Genomic DNA, 16,460 nt, shown 5'->3' with positions numbered 1-16,460 from the left:
TCGAAATCATGAGTAAAAAATACATTTAAGTTTTAAATAAATAACATGTAATCATTCGTTGATTTGTAAGAATTTATACGTCATTGATTTGTAAACGTTATTCCGCAGAATTGCGATTTATTGAAATAAAAACGCTGACAAAAAAATATGAAATAAATCCACCTTTACGATAAAACATGGTGATGTAGGTAGTTGGTTTTTAAAGAGCTGTGCAAGCCTGTTAAATTCAACCAGAAACGTTCATTTGCTGAATTTTTCTACCAAAATAAAAAATTAAAGCGAACCTTGAGATTTAACATTTGTTCAAGGTTAGTATAATTTATAAGTTAATGTGGGCCATAATATAAAACTTGAAATTTCAACTAAGAATGACACAACGTCAATATTGTATATTTAGATTTTAGATTTCTACAATAGTTTAATTTATTTCATCTCCGTTTTACACATTAAATTGACTTATAATATAATATATTATTATGAATGTGTAAAATGAATTATTATTGACCTTTTCGCAGTCAAATTATTTCAACACTGCACCACATAACTGCCATATAAATTTGACTTTTCTTACAATGTTTGAATTCTCACTTAGAATAACATCTAGAAAAAATTTCAGATCAACTTTTAAGTTAAAAATATTCTAAAATCATAATTTTTTATATATAGGTACCAAGTTTTCTTCTAAAATACAGTACCGATATAAAATCATAGTTTTACATTTATGATAGACTGGTTATAGGTTCGGTTAGGAGGGTTGTTCTTGAGAGTTCCATTGCGCATTTGTGCCTACGTTACCGAAGGCAAAAAAATTGCCGAATTCACGGTAAATGTAGGTCAATTTTTCTGGATAAATTAAAGAGGAGAAATGTAAGAAAGTTCATTTTACATCTCTAAAGGTTTAGATACTCCAGTCGCTAGCGACACGAACGTAACAGTATTTAAAGGGTCAGTTTGAAACTTTTAATTGTTCATAAAAAATTCGTTAAAATCGCAATCCTTATTAACAGGTGCCGGTACGACTTCTTCAATAATAAGTACCACGTAAATAAACACGAATTTGTTACAAAATATTACAACACCTGACGACACATTGAGAAATCTAACCACCGGCGTTTTAAGGCGTTATATTTATGTGACCAGCCCGTCGTTTATTCGTAATCGAAACCGAATGATGGATTTGATCGAACCGTAATGTACTGTATTAGGTTATTTCTACCGACACGTCTTGCTTGTGCGACTTTGAGAAATACCAAATATTATAAGTTTTCGGCTATAAGTTTAAAAAAATATATATTTTTCTCGACCGTTATTCGCATACGCTTGGCGTTCGACTAACCTACGTCGCATACGGACGAGCTCGGAAAACGTAAAATATGAAACATGAAATTGCGCAACGGAAAATCGTCATCGCGTTATATATTATTATCATTGTCACCGTTTTCTGAATTTTTTATTTTTACCGTTTCGTTTTGTTTCGTTTTCCGATATAGAGTTTGAATATTTCATGACAATTGAATTGGCGACGAGAGCGTAAACAGGAATCGCTGGTAAAATCACGTACCTGCCTATATTGGCTGTCTGAACACACATAATATATTATATATATGCACTGAAATAGCCACTGTTTTATAAATATTGTAATACACGAGTAGGTATATACTTCATATTTGCGTCATCACTGACGTACGAGTGTTCGGGGTGGATGGGAGGTTATGTTGTCTTACGAAACCCCCGCCATTTATTTTTTCGTCATAATATATTATTGTATAATGTATGGGTCCGTTACCACAGTAACACAGTAGGTAATATACGTCAGAAAATATCTCGTCAGTCGTCATTTTGTTCGTAATGATTTGTAACATTTGCACACCGGCTATCGACTCTTGGGAAAATCGATTTTCCAGTGCCCGTACCGGTGCAGTGACCGTTATAACCATAGTACCGCCGTCGGTTAGACAGTATCGGTCGCTTACCGACTCCAGACTGGTTCTGTCGTTTCGTTTGCAACGCGGTTTGTAATCCTAATTTCAACACTTGCAGTACACCTCCCCAGTCCCCGGACTTGGAAAAATCAATTTTCCCGCGGCCGTGAAACCAGCCAGGGGAAGTGCGTGCAGACGTTTAAATTAGGCTCGGATATTGCAAACCTACGCAAACGAAATCGCAATCGATAAGATATTTTTTTACTTGTACTCAGTACTTTGGCGGTAAACTGGGGTAACGGACCTAAATTGTCTTATATGCACACAATAAATATCCACGTTTTTACGGTACGGTATCTCGGGGTATTAATATAATATAATATCATACCAACATACCGTTTATACCTATACCATTGTAATGTTTTGTACCATAGCCATCGGCGGTGCCGGACCGAGAAAACGCCGCGGCGGAGAACGTGAGCTAAAATATGTCCCGCTCGCTTAAGGCACGTGAGTGATACGACGGCGGCGTGTCCAGGGGCGGTGCAGGCGATCTGTTCGCGGGGGTTCTAAGTAGTCCCCGGGCGAACGTTAAGCCCGAGAATTATCCTCCCCCCCCCCCTAGTAGTCGGTCGGATAATCGCGTCAAAGGCCCGAGTAGATTTTATGGGCTTAAAAAGGTGAAACCGTCGGCGGGCCGCGGCAAAGCGGTTTTCGGAAACTACAACTAAAATATACATTTTTATCAGCCCGCAGCGAGTTATTTTATATGCTTATAGATGAGGTACACTCGTACCATAGCTGGTCACACACACCACTCGGGCGTCCCCCCCCCTCCACCCCCACCAGCCGAGACTATCCGTCGGAGAAATATTATATGGTACGAGACATCCATAATATGTATTATTTTTGTTATTATATACATATGAAATAATATGTATATATATATATATATATATATAATATACGATCGAAGGACTGGCAATAAATCAAATCTTCTCGACGAGGACGGCTTATCGGAAAGTCCGTTGGGCGAATTTACCGCCGGCACGTCTTCTATCCGCGCTCATATTATTATACATATACAGGGCGATTCTAAATTTATTTTACAGTCATCTTATTATATAAATATTCGAAATAGTGAAAAATGTATAATGCAAAAGTTGTTTGATTTAGAAACATCTATTGTGATTTCGTAACTACAACATTTTGTGTGGGTTTTGGGGTTTTACTTTAGAAATTCAAAATATTGAAATGCATAATTTTTTTTACATAGCTCTCAATTACAGAGTTTTGCACTGAATAATTTTGTTCATGCGCTAAAATGTATTTTAAAAATGTCTTTACAACGTCTTTTTGTTTGAAAAAAAGTATAGGCGTCCATTTGAATTTCTACTGTTTACCCCCATCCCCACACCAAAAAAAAAAAAAAAAAATTGTAAACAATTACAAAATTATGAAATCATAATAAATGTTTCTAAATCAAAAAACTTTTGTACTAGGTACCTATATATCTGTCACTATTTTGAATGTTTATGTGATGAAATGGCTGCAACATGAATTTTGAATCACCCTGTAGACATATTGTTATTATGCCGTACATAAAAATATATACAGGACGATTCTCTTGTCGCCGTACACTCGATGCACCCGACCTATGATCTATATACGCGGACAGAGTTAATAATAAAGAACCTATCACTGTAGCTGATGGCTGGTAAGGTTAAAGCAAATATTCACCATACATTATTATATATATATAATGTGTATATAAGCAATGGCTCGGGTTATGCAGCGGCTTGTTATCGAGAGTTCTTCTATATTATATGCAAACTGCAGACTCTCGGGCCGTGTATATCATACAATACTATTGTACGACGAAAGTCTAGACTCGACCGTGTTCGGCATATACCTAGGTATACTCGCGCGTAATTATTACACCAAGTTCGCGAAACGTTCATTGATGTACCGTACACCTGACGTTTCCTATTTAAATGGTCCCGAAGACCATTAAACCATACTAATGTCTTCACCCACTGCGGAGGCTGCCGCAGTCGAGATTTTCTATAATATTATTATTCTGTTCGTTGAAACCGACGAGTTTCGTTCGTTTTCGACCTCGTTTAGAAACTCCGCGTATATACATGCACTACGACAACAACAGCAGCAACAACAACAACAACAACAATAATAATAATAATCTATAGTATGATTCGGACGGTTACGCCTCGTACGCAAAAACGTGTACTGCTGCACCGAAATATTATATTCAGAGGAGCTACGCCTTAAACGTTATGGGTAGGTCGCACCTTAACCCGACCTTACCAATTATATCCGAGGCTAAACGAACCTATCACTATGACTGATGGGTAAGGACTCGAGGTTACGGTAAGTTAATCTAATAAGTGGGGGTGGTCCATTGTTCGTTCGAAATGCACCCTTAACTTTTCGACTTAGACGTTACAGTTTCCTTTTCTGCCAATACTTACCACATACCTACATATCGTGTTATTTTCGCCTTAGATATTATGTTATACTCTCTGCCCTCGAGGGCTGTACTTTCAGTGAATAAAAAAAATATTATTATTGTCGTTAATTTGGTATAACGCCGTCGATTCGCATCGCCTGTGAGCAAAAGCGTATTATACATATACAGTGCGCCGAAATATGCTTAGGAAAGCCTTGAACAACAATATTATGATTCAGGTAGGTCCAAACACAACGCACTTCGGAGAGACGAAAAGGAAACTTCGAACGATTCGTCAGATGTGCAAAATCAGATTTCGGGATGATTTACAGTTTAAAAAAAATGTACACGTTGACAATTAAACGTCCTTGACACACTTCGAGCGTGTTGTGTTGAATAATACAGTATTATACGGCTAGGTTATAATACAGTCTATCACAATAATATAACAGTATAATAATATGCTTTTCTGTATCCCCGTCGCAGTTTCTGATCAATTTTGCATCACTCAATAGTGCGTACAATGTAATGTACCTAATAATGATAATAATGAAACTGATAATTTGAACGGAAAACAAAAACTTTAAAACTAATTGCGATCGATCGACAACTCGCTCGTAAAACTATACTGCAGTGTACGTCTTATTAAACCAAAAATTAATATAACCAGTGAAGACGTTATTCGAAAATTAGATTCTTGCTTTGGTGCAGAGAAGACTGTAAAATTAATTTCACACTTGCGTAAGCTACATGATCGACGAATAAAATTTTAAAAAATATGAATCAACACCGACGCTCATATCATTATGATAATTATTATACTAAATACTATTAAGCGTTAAGATAATTACAAATTAAAATTACAAGTTCAACAAACAGGCATAAAATGTTGTATACATTCTTGTAAGAATGCAGCAAGCATGCTCACCCACTCTTTTCTTCGTCAACACTCAATTATATTTACAATATGATTTTTAATCATTTTAAATATACTTGAAGATCGTCATTTCAAAGCAGCTATACTCGAGAGTCGAGAGTGTATTAGTACACTGTAGCGGCGCAGTGTAAGTACGTCTTATTTTATAATAACATATCACATACAGCCGGTTGAGGGTATATTTTGGTGTGAATCAGAAATTAATATAATATTTATAATACTGAGATTTCTTGTTTGCCCTTGGACCGATGACTTAGCGTATTATTATTATATTATAATATCATTGTAAATATGGGTAGGAAGGTGTACGCATCAGAGGCGGCGAAGACTTACCTAAGCACTCCGTCGTAGCCGCCGCCGCCGCTGATGTATTGCGCCTTAAATAATTCGTCTTACATTTTCGATTGGATTCGTTAAATTATTATTATATTTGCGTGTAATCAATTCATCCCCTAGTCGTTTTTGGCTCCGCGGGAGTTGACGGAAGGTCGCGGACATCACGTCGTACACGTGTCCGAGAGGTTGAAAGGAAATCCATATAATATGTAACACATAATATAGGTGTGTAGCGTATAGTATGGTATATAAATATGCGTAGGTAGGTAAAAAAGTGTATTATAAAACGTCATCACAAATCCTGTTCGGGACCAGCATTCACGGAATTAGCAGCTGGTCTAGATTTTTTTCTTATTTCGTCGTTCTGAGAATTCTACCCATTCATCAATATAACACGAATTCGGTGGCTTTCGTATCCAAAACCGATAAAATGGAAAAAGAGTGGATAGTAATAGTATTACTCTCGCTTGAAAACTGTTGTAAAAAAAGAATATGAAATAAGAAAAGTTAATAATATAATACTGCAAAATAATATTTTATTATTTTTAAATCATACTATTATTATAGTACTATTGATTTTATGTATTATAAATTATAATATCCGTTTTCTCCGAGTTATAATGTTTAATACCATACATGTTTGACGATTGCTTAGACTTAAGATGATTATTATGAGTAAAGAGTGGATTATTAGGTTCTTAAGAGTTTAAAATATGATTTTAATATGCTCTAAAAAAAACCTTAAAATATTCTCTTAACAATTCTCAAACTGGTAAACATGCCTTTTTTACTTCAAATAATTTAAAAATCTGTTCACCAGTTACAAATTTCTATAAAAACGCAGTAAATAATAATATATAGTATAAGCTAACATTAAACATTATACATTTATAATACTAACATTTACCATCAATTTATAAGACACCATGTACTCAATTAGGGCTTGGATTTATGTGTAATTATTAAAGAAAAGTATTTATTTATACAAAAAAACTTTGTAATATTATGTAATACAAAGTGCTATAAAGTTAAAAAATAAAATGTATTATCAAAAAAACTTGATGTGCTGAAAACAAATGGATAAATACTATATATACTGTATGAGCCAAGTAGTTCAAAATATGTACGACCTACCAAAAAAAAAAAATAATAATAATAATAATAATAATTACGGATATTATGTAAAAAAAATTATTATTTACCTAATTTATCTTGATTTCAATTTAGACAAAACGTGAATTTTTTAATTTTCACACTCAAGAGACCACCGATTCTATCGTGAAATTTCTTTATAACTTATTTATACGTTTATACGTAAAAACATTTCAATAATACGTCCAGTCGACACCGTCAAACCGATGATACCGTACTTCACAAGTTTTTTACTACTAAGATTAGGCTTACTTATGATAAGCTTTCAATCACTTTAAACTATGAAAAAACACGTTGAAACAATATAATTATACGAATATTTGAAAAAAAAAAGAATAGTTGTGAAATATGTAAAAACATGTATTTCTGAGAAATATGTAGAATCAAATATAACTAATTTTATGAAAAAATCTTTTGAAACAAATGTATTACTTGCTAGAATGAGTTAATCACGTCATAGTGACAATATGTATTTTCAAATGATTCCGAGGCATAGCAATAATAATATGCTTAAACTTTAAAACAATTATTGCATACCTTTTTTTGGTAAATTTTTTGAATTCAATCACACTTAAAACAATCAAACAAATTAAACCATTTTTAATACAATTAAAAACAAATTATAGAACAATATCTATTATTTTCATTTTTCAATTAAAAACATTTTTTTTTCGCCCAACGAAATATTTTAACTTTCAACTCAAGAAATTAATAAACAAAAAAATATAACTTTTTTATGAACAAATGGTACTACATAATATTCTTAAATGTGAAATATAATATGTAGAATATTCTTTAATCTGTAAAATATGCTGTTATAATATGCACAATTTACTATGAATTTTGAACAGAATAAGTTATCCAGATTATTAATTTACGCCTGTTGACCTGCCATAAAGCCAATAAATATAATATGTAAAAACCTAAAAATCCACTCTCTAATTAAGAGTCACAACTAATGACATAAATTGTATTGCATGTATAATAATAATTGTACCCGTCCCTCATATGTTCGTTGACCCAACTAAACAGGATGATTCAATAGGTATGCTCACCCCCTTGTTTCTTCGACAATGCGGTTATTTCATATCTGGTTTTTGGAATTTATAAATATACTAAGACCGTATTTTCAAATTTCTTGTACTACTTAAGGAGTGTCTAGTGGAGATATAAACTTCTATTTTTCAAATGAGTTCCAACCCTTTGCAACTGTAAATTATTCAGCAGATCATTTTTCTGAAACCTCTAACGTATTAGAATCAATATTTTGCTTGGGTCGTTTTTGAGTTATTTAACTTTGTGTTCTAAGTATGAAAGGTTAGGTATGAAATGTTAGGGTATTTTTCAAAAAAAAATATCCACTAAATAATATACAGTAATAAAGGGGTTTCTCAGTTGAAAAGCACAAGTTTGCATCGACGCAGGACATACCTTAAGCAGTAAAAAAAAATCAAGAATTTGATCAAATTGTTTTCGAGTAAATATATTTTTTAAATATTCTGAAAATTAGGATTTGAATAAACGCATAATTTAGGGAAAAATGGGGGTGAGCTTGCTTGGTGGATCACTCTGTATACAATTGATGGGTCTAAGAAATAAATATAGACGGCCTATAAATATATAATGATTAATGACTAATCGTTGTGTTTAGTTTTGAGTGCAGCGCCGTGAGGATATAATGTTTTTCAATACCTACACGAATCGAAACATTTATAATTCATAATGGTGATTTGTATTTTTTTTTCAATTTTACAATCAAATCGGTCAATATCATTGAACGTTTATGGGGATTGTCGAATAACGGAAAAAATCAAAACGTGCCGAAAACATAATATTAGGTATTCAATATTAATGTTTTCTTTGATCTTGAACAATATTTTGGTCTCGCAGTATAAAAAGAGAAAATAATATTCGTTGACTCCATATTGTAGATTAGGTTAGGTTAGGTTAGGTTAGGTTCTTTATGGCCCGCGATAATTACATGAATAAATAATATTATACCCTGTCTACATATATGTAGTTACCTACACGATATGAATAATTATGAGTGCATAATACAATATAGTATATTGATTGTGTGTACACACATGCGTCTAAGTACCAGAAAGAGATAAAAAATAGTGCGCTTATTGTTTAGTATAGCTGTTATGTTTGCATGTCATATATATATACACAAAAATGCAAAATGCTTTTACAACTGATATCTCAACTACGTGTACGGGAGCTAACTTTATTTTACATTTTATATGAATTAAAAATTATTATGTGCACCACGAAACAATATTAATTGTGTGCATAATATTATGTCATAGAAAAAGAGCTAAACCTTCGTTTTTATTTTTATATTTATTCTTTCCATAAAACTATGTCATGTAAAATATAATACTATAAACTATAAAGATAATTAAATGATATTAAAGCATATAATAATATAATACTGACTGTACTAGATTTTAATTGTTTTGTTTTTTTATTGTTGGGAAACGTATATACTAGAAACGGTTATCAGTTTTAATGAAAACTCAGGATCCTTTATTCATTTATTTTTTTGATCCAAAACCCGACGAATAATCTGTATATTATATTTTTTACAATGATTTATCATCAATTTTAAACATAAATACCTGACCGTATAGTGTTACAAGTTGTAAACACACAGTTGTACAACCAATTCAAATAACATCGGCCTTTTTTTTAACTAGGTAGGTATACTTGCAAATTTTAGTTTTGAACAAAATCAATATAATTAGTTATCCTCGTTTCTCTCGGAATCCAAAGGGGCTATTTTAATATAATTTATATACAGTTAATTATAAGGTCCTTTCATATTTTGGCCTTTTCATTTTGTTTATACTAAAAGGTAATTATATTTTTATTTTATTTTATTTTTTTATTTTGTTTTACTCGTATAATTACTACCCATAAGCATTTCAATCGATTATTTAATTTTGAAATAAAAAAAATGTTTAGGGTATAGTTTATTATGGCGTTTCGCTTCTACTTAAGCAACTACGTAAAATAAATTTGGTTGAACATAAATTGGCACTTTTATCTTTAACCCTTTTGAATAATTACTCCATTATACTGAACATAAATAAAATATAGTAACGTTTGAAAAAAAAAAATTAAATTAAAAGCATTGAAAAGTGTTTGAAACAAACTTTTCGTGGCTAGGGAATTTTTGTTAAAGTCAAAAAGTAATAACCAGCGAAGACGTTATTCGAAAATTCGATTTTTTAACTTTGGTGCAGAGAAAACTGTACAATATTAATTTCACACTTGCGCATGCCATAATATGGTCGACGAACATAAAATTTAAAAAAAAAAAAAAAAAAAATGAATCGAAGGCGACGTATAATAATTCATAATTACTTTGTAGTAATAAATTATAGTAAATACTATTAAAATAATTGTTTAAAAATGGGTGTAAAATGTGGTATATTTCAGTACAAGGTGCCAAGCATGCTCATCCACTTTCTTCTTCAAGTTAAGTTAGGTTAGGTTAGGTTAAATAATTAATAACTACTAGATCCAATATTACGTTTACTTTATACTTTTCTAAAACCATTTTTAAGGACCATTATAATTATCTTCATTGATTAGTATAAGCATGTTAATATCAGAGAGAATTGGGTAGGTACATACATTTTTTCAAAAAATTATCCACTAAATAATTTGCAGCTAAGGAGGGGGTCTCTATTCTCATTTGATAAACAGAGGTTTGTATCGCGAAAAGATTCTCCATAATTGGTATAAAAAAAAACCTTAAGGATTTTAAAATATTGTCTTTAGGTTAACCTATCCACGAATTTCAAATATCATAAATTTAATAAATGCATTATTGAAGAGACAACGGTGGTGAGGATGCAATCACTCAGATGCAATTTGTGACGTGTTTACGTAATCAACGCAATGCATACGTCAAGTATTGGTTTAAGGCCTATCATGTGATGCACAATAAAGATACTAATACTAATATAACCGTAGCAGAAGAATAGTGATCACCGAACGGATCTCTCAAAGCTGATATTAAATTTGAAAAAAAAAAAAAATACTATATATTATGCAATATGTTTACGTATTTCGCGAGAACCACTGCAGAAAAACGGCGACGGTACAATATATTATAAATATTATTTATTATTTATTATTATTATTATTATTACGTGTACGCAAATCCTGCAACGCGTGCATGTTTGACGCGTAAGCGATTTTCCATAACCGAATATTCTATTTTATCGGCGTGCGAAAAAAAATAAAGCTTGTTTATCATATATATTTGTCACACGACAGACAGCAGCTGTCAAATCGATTTCACGAGTCGCAAAACCTCACACGAAACCGTATAAATCGCCGCACGAGTATTATTGCGTATTATATAGGTATATATCTGCACCTATACGTGACTTCAACGATAAACCGGAAATTGAAATGCTCGCCATTTATAATATAGGTAGGTTACTATATACGTTTATTGTACGGCCGCCGCGCCGGAGCCATTATACACTTGGTCAAAGTTCATTATCTGTTATCAGCCACTCAGCCCCCCCCCCCCCCCCACCGATCCCGACGACGGCCTTCGCGTTAATAACCCACGAGAGCAAGAACTTTGGTCATTCGGTCGTTTCTTACGACATTGTCTATACGTATATAATATATATACCGTTTTTTCGACGTCTCTTATACTGCACGGTTTATGTGGTAGGTATACATATTATATAGACTATTATTGAGTGCCTACTAAAACTTATCCCCGTGCCGACCCCCAAACGATTAGAATCAATTTCGCCGGAAATAATATATAATATGGTTTAAAATAATATTACCTATTATATTCTAGCCGGTGATTATAATGAAGGTATTGTTATCTCTTTTTCGACTCTCTATCCGCGTGTTCATCACTACCTATTTATTATTTCCGGTTCGATTGAACACCGCGGACTACTGAATCGTGTACATTGTAGTCCCCTCGACAACGATTTATTTACCATCCATTATGTTATGATGGTGTTATTATATACACACAGTTTCACTACATTTCCACTTTGACAGTAAAAAAGAAAGAAAAAAAACGTAAACCCACAATACCATAACTGCATGTAATACGAATCTAATATTTGAAATGAATGGAAATTAATTATTCTACTTTATTATACATATCTATAATTTATTTTTTTTATTGTTTACCAATTAAAAAATCTGGATATAATATTTAGGCGGCGTTCAATTCAGTAGCTAAAAATAACTTTAAAACATTTTACATTAAAAAAGTTGCAGGGAGACACACTATGATATTAGTATATAAAGTAGCCAATAATAACTTAAATATTTTATTAGAAAGCCAATTAAGTATTTATTTATAAGTATACTTTAGCTGGGGTCTACGCCTTATTATCTATTCATCGTAAAATATACGTCTCTTCACCGCGTTTTTCTCTGTCAATAACTTTTATCATAATAATTTATTTTATATTTTGACTTGGTACCACTTATTATAAATTACAATATTATAACTTTTTAGTTTGCCCGTAAAATAATGATAATTTTTATTTTTCCGTTTCTTAAAAATCTGAGTTGGAAATTTATATAAAATAGAATTAATTTATGTATAAATTATATTTTAAAAGTTAAATTATTCATTTCCATTAAGTATGTATTTACATAAATAAAAAAATAATTATGATATGAATTTTCAAGTTTGACGGGAAATCGAGCAGAAGAGCCGTTTTATTATTATAACGGTATACAATATAATAGTATGGTCGGGCTGTCGGCAGGCAAATGCGAACCTAACCTAACCAGGAAGATAACCACGGTGGACACCCTGTATAAATTAATCATTGAAAACAACTACGCTACACATCGCCGCTGTTCACAATTTTTCGATTATTGTGTTGGTAATTTATTAATTTTCCACTGTATTACAGCTGTGATGATTATTTATATACAAATCTGCAGAAATCGAAGAATTATATTTCAGGCGGCCATCGGCATAACTCATAATAATAAAGTCATAATATCGCAGCCAACACTGCGTAATATTATATTTTATATTGTGTACCATTATCGCGAGCGTCTCTCACTGTACACAATAATATACCATAGAGCGAAGGAGTGTAGTATAGGAGTAAATTATTATTGCGTATATTATTATTTCCCGGCGCGAAATTCTCCGGTTTTAATCGGGTTTTTCGAATGTGTGTCTGTGTGATATGAATTCGAAACGCGTTCGTCATGAGTTGTGACCATTCCAGCGTGTATACGAAATAATAATAATAATAATAATAATATCAGTACACCGCGAAGGCGGATGAGCTATCTCGACGCGACGTTAATTCGATAAAATAAATGACTGCAGCGTGTACCGCTGGAGTACAATATTTCATTATTCAATTTCAGTGAGCCTATACATGCATAATATATAGGAACAATATCAAACGTTGTTTTTAAACTAAACACAGTCCATTTAGCTTTTATTAAAACATTACAGCGGGCGAGAGAATTAAAGCACGCCGTATACACTCGCACATTGGCGATTATGACGATATTATAATATGCTTAATGCTTATACAGCTCTGCACGTGGTGTTTAATAATAATAGCGAAATATATACCTATTGCCTAGCACCTTGTATATTATTATTATTATTATTATTATTATTATTATTTATTTATTTATTTATTTATTTTTCATTATTTGTGCGTACGTGGATTACTATTCGTTTTGCATTCGTTAATCAAATTTAATTGAAAAATCCGGCCATTTGGAGCATAAATACATCTGCAGCAACATACTGCAGTGGCGTCAGCGAAATATTGTATCGTGACTAGAAAAAAACCAGAGTATTATGACTATATAATTGAATGTTTATCACCCTGTCAACTCTAAAAAAAATCATGAAAATATACCTACCCAAAAAATATCAACGATTCCCTTAAAAACAATCAAATAAGTCGTTATATAATGAAACAATTAAGAACTGTGTTCATTCAAAATATCCAGGGACTATTTTTCTCTGGCACCTTAACTTACGACTTTTGGATTCAAACCAAGGGGTTTAGTTTGTGCTGGTTTGTGTAAGAATTTCATCGTTTGTGCTGCAACTGTTTAGGAGTCACAGAGGTTAATTAATTGGGGGCGCCAACGAAAACACAGAGATTTTGTTTGTGCTGGCTATAGACCTAAGGCTAGTGCTCGAGTTTGATCGGTTGTCTTGTAACCTCTAATGAACTACAAAGGATCTTTAAGGGGGGGGGGGGGTGCCAGTGAAACTACCTTACAGCGAGTACCAATAATAGGTACTTACAACGAGCATCAAGTACTTGCAATGGTACCAAGAACTTCTAACGAGCACCAAAGTACTGGATACCATAAACATTTTTTTTTCAATTTTCTACACAACTTTTTTAATTTTTTAAGTCCCTTCAACTATAGTGCATACTGTAAACATTTTCTTTGAAATCATAGTCATAAGAAAAATTAGTAAAATTAAATACAATGTATAAAGTTTACAAAAAAAAAAAATTACCTATTCGTATTATATACATTACAAATTGATGTCTATTCTTTTGTTCCTATTGTTAAGCACTTTAAGAAAAGTATTTATACTATAAATTATTACTATTATAATAGTTGACCAAGGTTGAAAACTATACAGTTATTTAAAAAAAAAATGTATTTTTTTTTTTATTAGTTATTTAAAAAAAATATGTAATATTATATTGTTTATAATAATTTATCGCAGTCGATAAACGCGATAGAGAAGCCCGTGTACGCTGTGTATACATATTTAATATAATAATATCGCGTTGAAGACTAATCAACGCACTATCGATCGAAATCAAATGATTAAAACAATAAAAATATATTATTATATTAGATAATATTATATAATATTTTACTTTCCGTCGTCGGTCGACCATAACAAACCATTATAAGGTTAGTATATTCAGCTGGTGTACTATATACTGTATACGGTTGTCAAAATAAAACATTCAAAATTGTTTAATAATAATATAACCATTATACACGTATAGGACGTTTAAAATGTAATTATTTTTCAAATAATTCATGTCGTTGTTACCCGCAGACTTCATCTACACTTCATTAATTACATTTTCGAAGATTCTATAGAAACCAATGTCCTAATTATTTACGTTGAGGATGAAATTGTTTTGAACCCAGTTAAGTGCGTTCTATTCATCACGATAAATCATTTAGTTCGTTTCGTGGTGACTATTTAATATAGTACTATAGCCCTCTCCCGAAAGCATTAAATCTAATATTATGGTTTAAACTGTTCGTAACATAAATGTATTTCCGAATGTGATCCACGTCCGTCAGGTCATGGTAATAATATATTAGATACAGTACAATTATACTGCTGATTAGCTTAAGCTCGTGAGATAATTATGTGTACAGAGATTACAGTATAGACTACAATAGAGCTTACATAAATGCATAATAATTATTATCATAACAAATTTTGACATTATTACGGTATAGTTGTATTTAAACCACAAAATATATACAAGTATAATACAATTTGTATAACTAATTGAACATATCAAAAGCGGTAAAGAAATATTTTTTTAATGTTTTTAAAAATGTCTGTGAAATATAAAAAATGTTTAAACTGTTCATTTAAAAATAATATTAAAAAAATGCTAATTTTTTATTTTTATTTAAGATTTATATTAAAATTTTGGTTTTTTTTTATATAATTTATATGATGCAAAATACATTTTTTGACATTTTAATCACATTTAAAGTACTATTAAAATTATGTATATTACATACTTTTTTTTGAAGTTATTATATTTTAACATCCTTTGGTTCTTTTAAAAGGTGTAATCAATAATCATCAAATAATATATTTTATTACTCTTTAGTCGTTATCGTATTATAAGTTAGTATTATATTGATACTATATCTCAATATCTGTTTTGTTGATATTATTTTTAATAATATATTAGATTAACATTGTAATGATCGTGCATTTTTGAAGGTATTCCCGTTGGGATATGCTGTTTCATGTTTATTTAACATTTTAAATAAGTTACTATTAGTATAGTGTAAATATAGTTACATTATATTGTACCTCAATCCACTTAAATTTTAAACTCCTCGACAAAACAATTTTTACCATCAATACCTTATGATAATGTATAGTTGTACACATTAAGCATTGTACATAATATGCGGTACACACCTACAACAGTAATAATCGATATAATATGCTTAATTTCCACCAATGAGTATGCAATTTAAAGACGCGTTTGAGAACATTTTGACGGACAATACAATAAGTCAATACTGCACTTTGATGACGATCGTTTTTCATCTCATTGTGGCTTGCTATTAAAATTAAAGTACACTTCCCACCAGAGGTGGCACTACTCTACATGTCATAATAAAATATATTCCATACTATCAGTACCTACTTGAGGTCTGCAAGGGCCATTTTACCAGCCTGAACCGGCCCTAAACTTAAATCAAGAATTTGTACTCACCTAGGCTCGGTCCATATTTTTTTGTTTTAAATACAACCCGACCAGGTTCGTTTTTAATCGAAAAAATTATGAAAAAATAATTATAAAACCATTATAAAATACACTGGACAAGCCAATAACAGTATATTGTGTAG

The sequence above is a fragment of the Myzus persicae genome, unplaced genomic scaffold (genome assembly GCF_001856785.1).
Source record: "Myzus persicae strain clone G006 unplaced genomic scaffold, MPER_G0061.0, whole genome shotgun sequence".
Classification (NCBI taxonomy): domain Eukaryota; kingdom Metazoa; phylum Arthropoda; class Insecta; order Hemiptera; family Aphididae; genus Myzus; species Myzus persicae.
The sequence above is the reverse complement of the archived record's forward strand: the minus strand, read 5'-3'. Positions refer to the sequence as shown.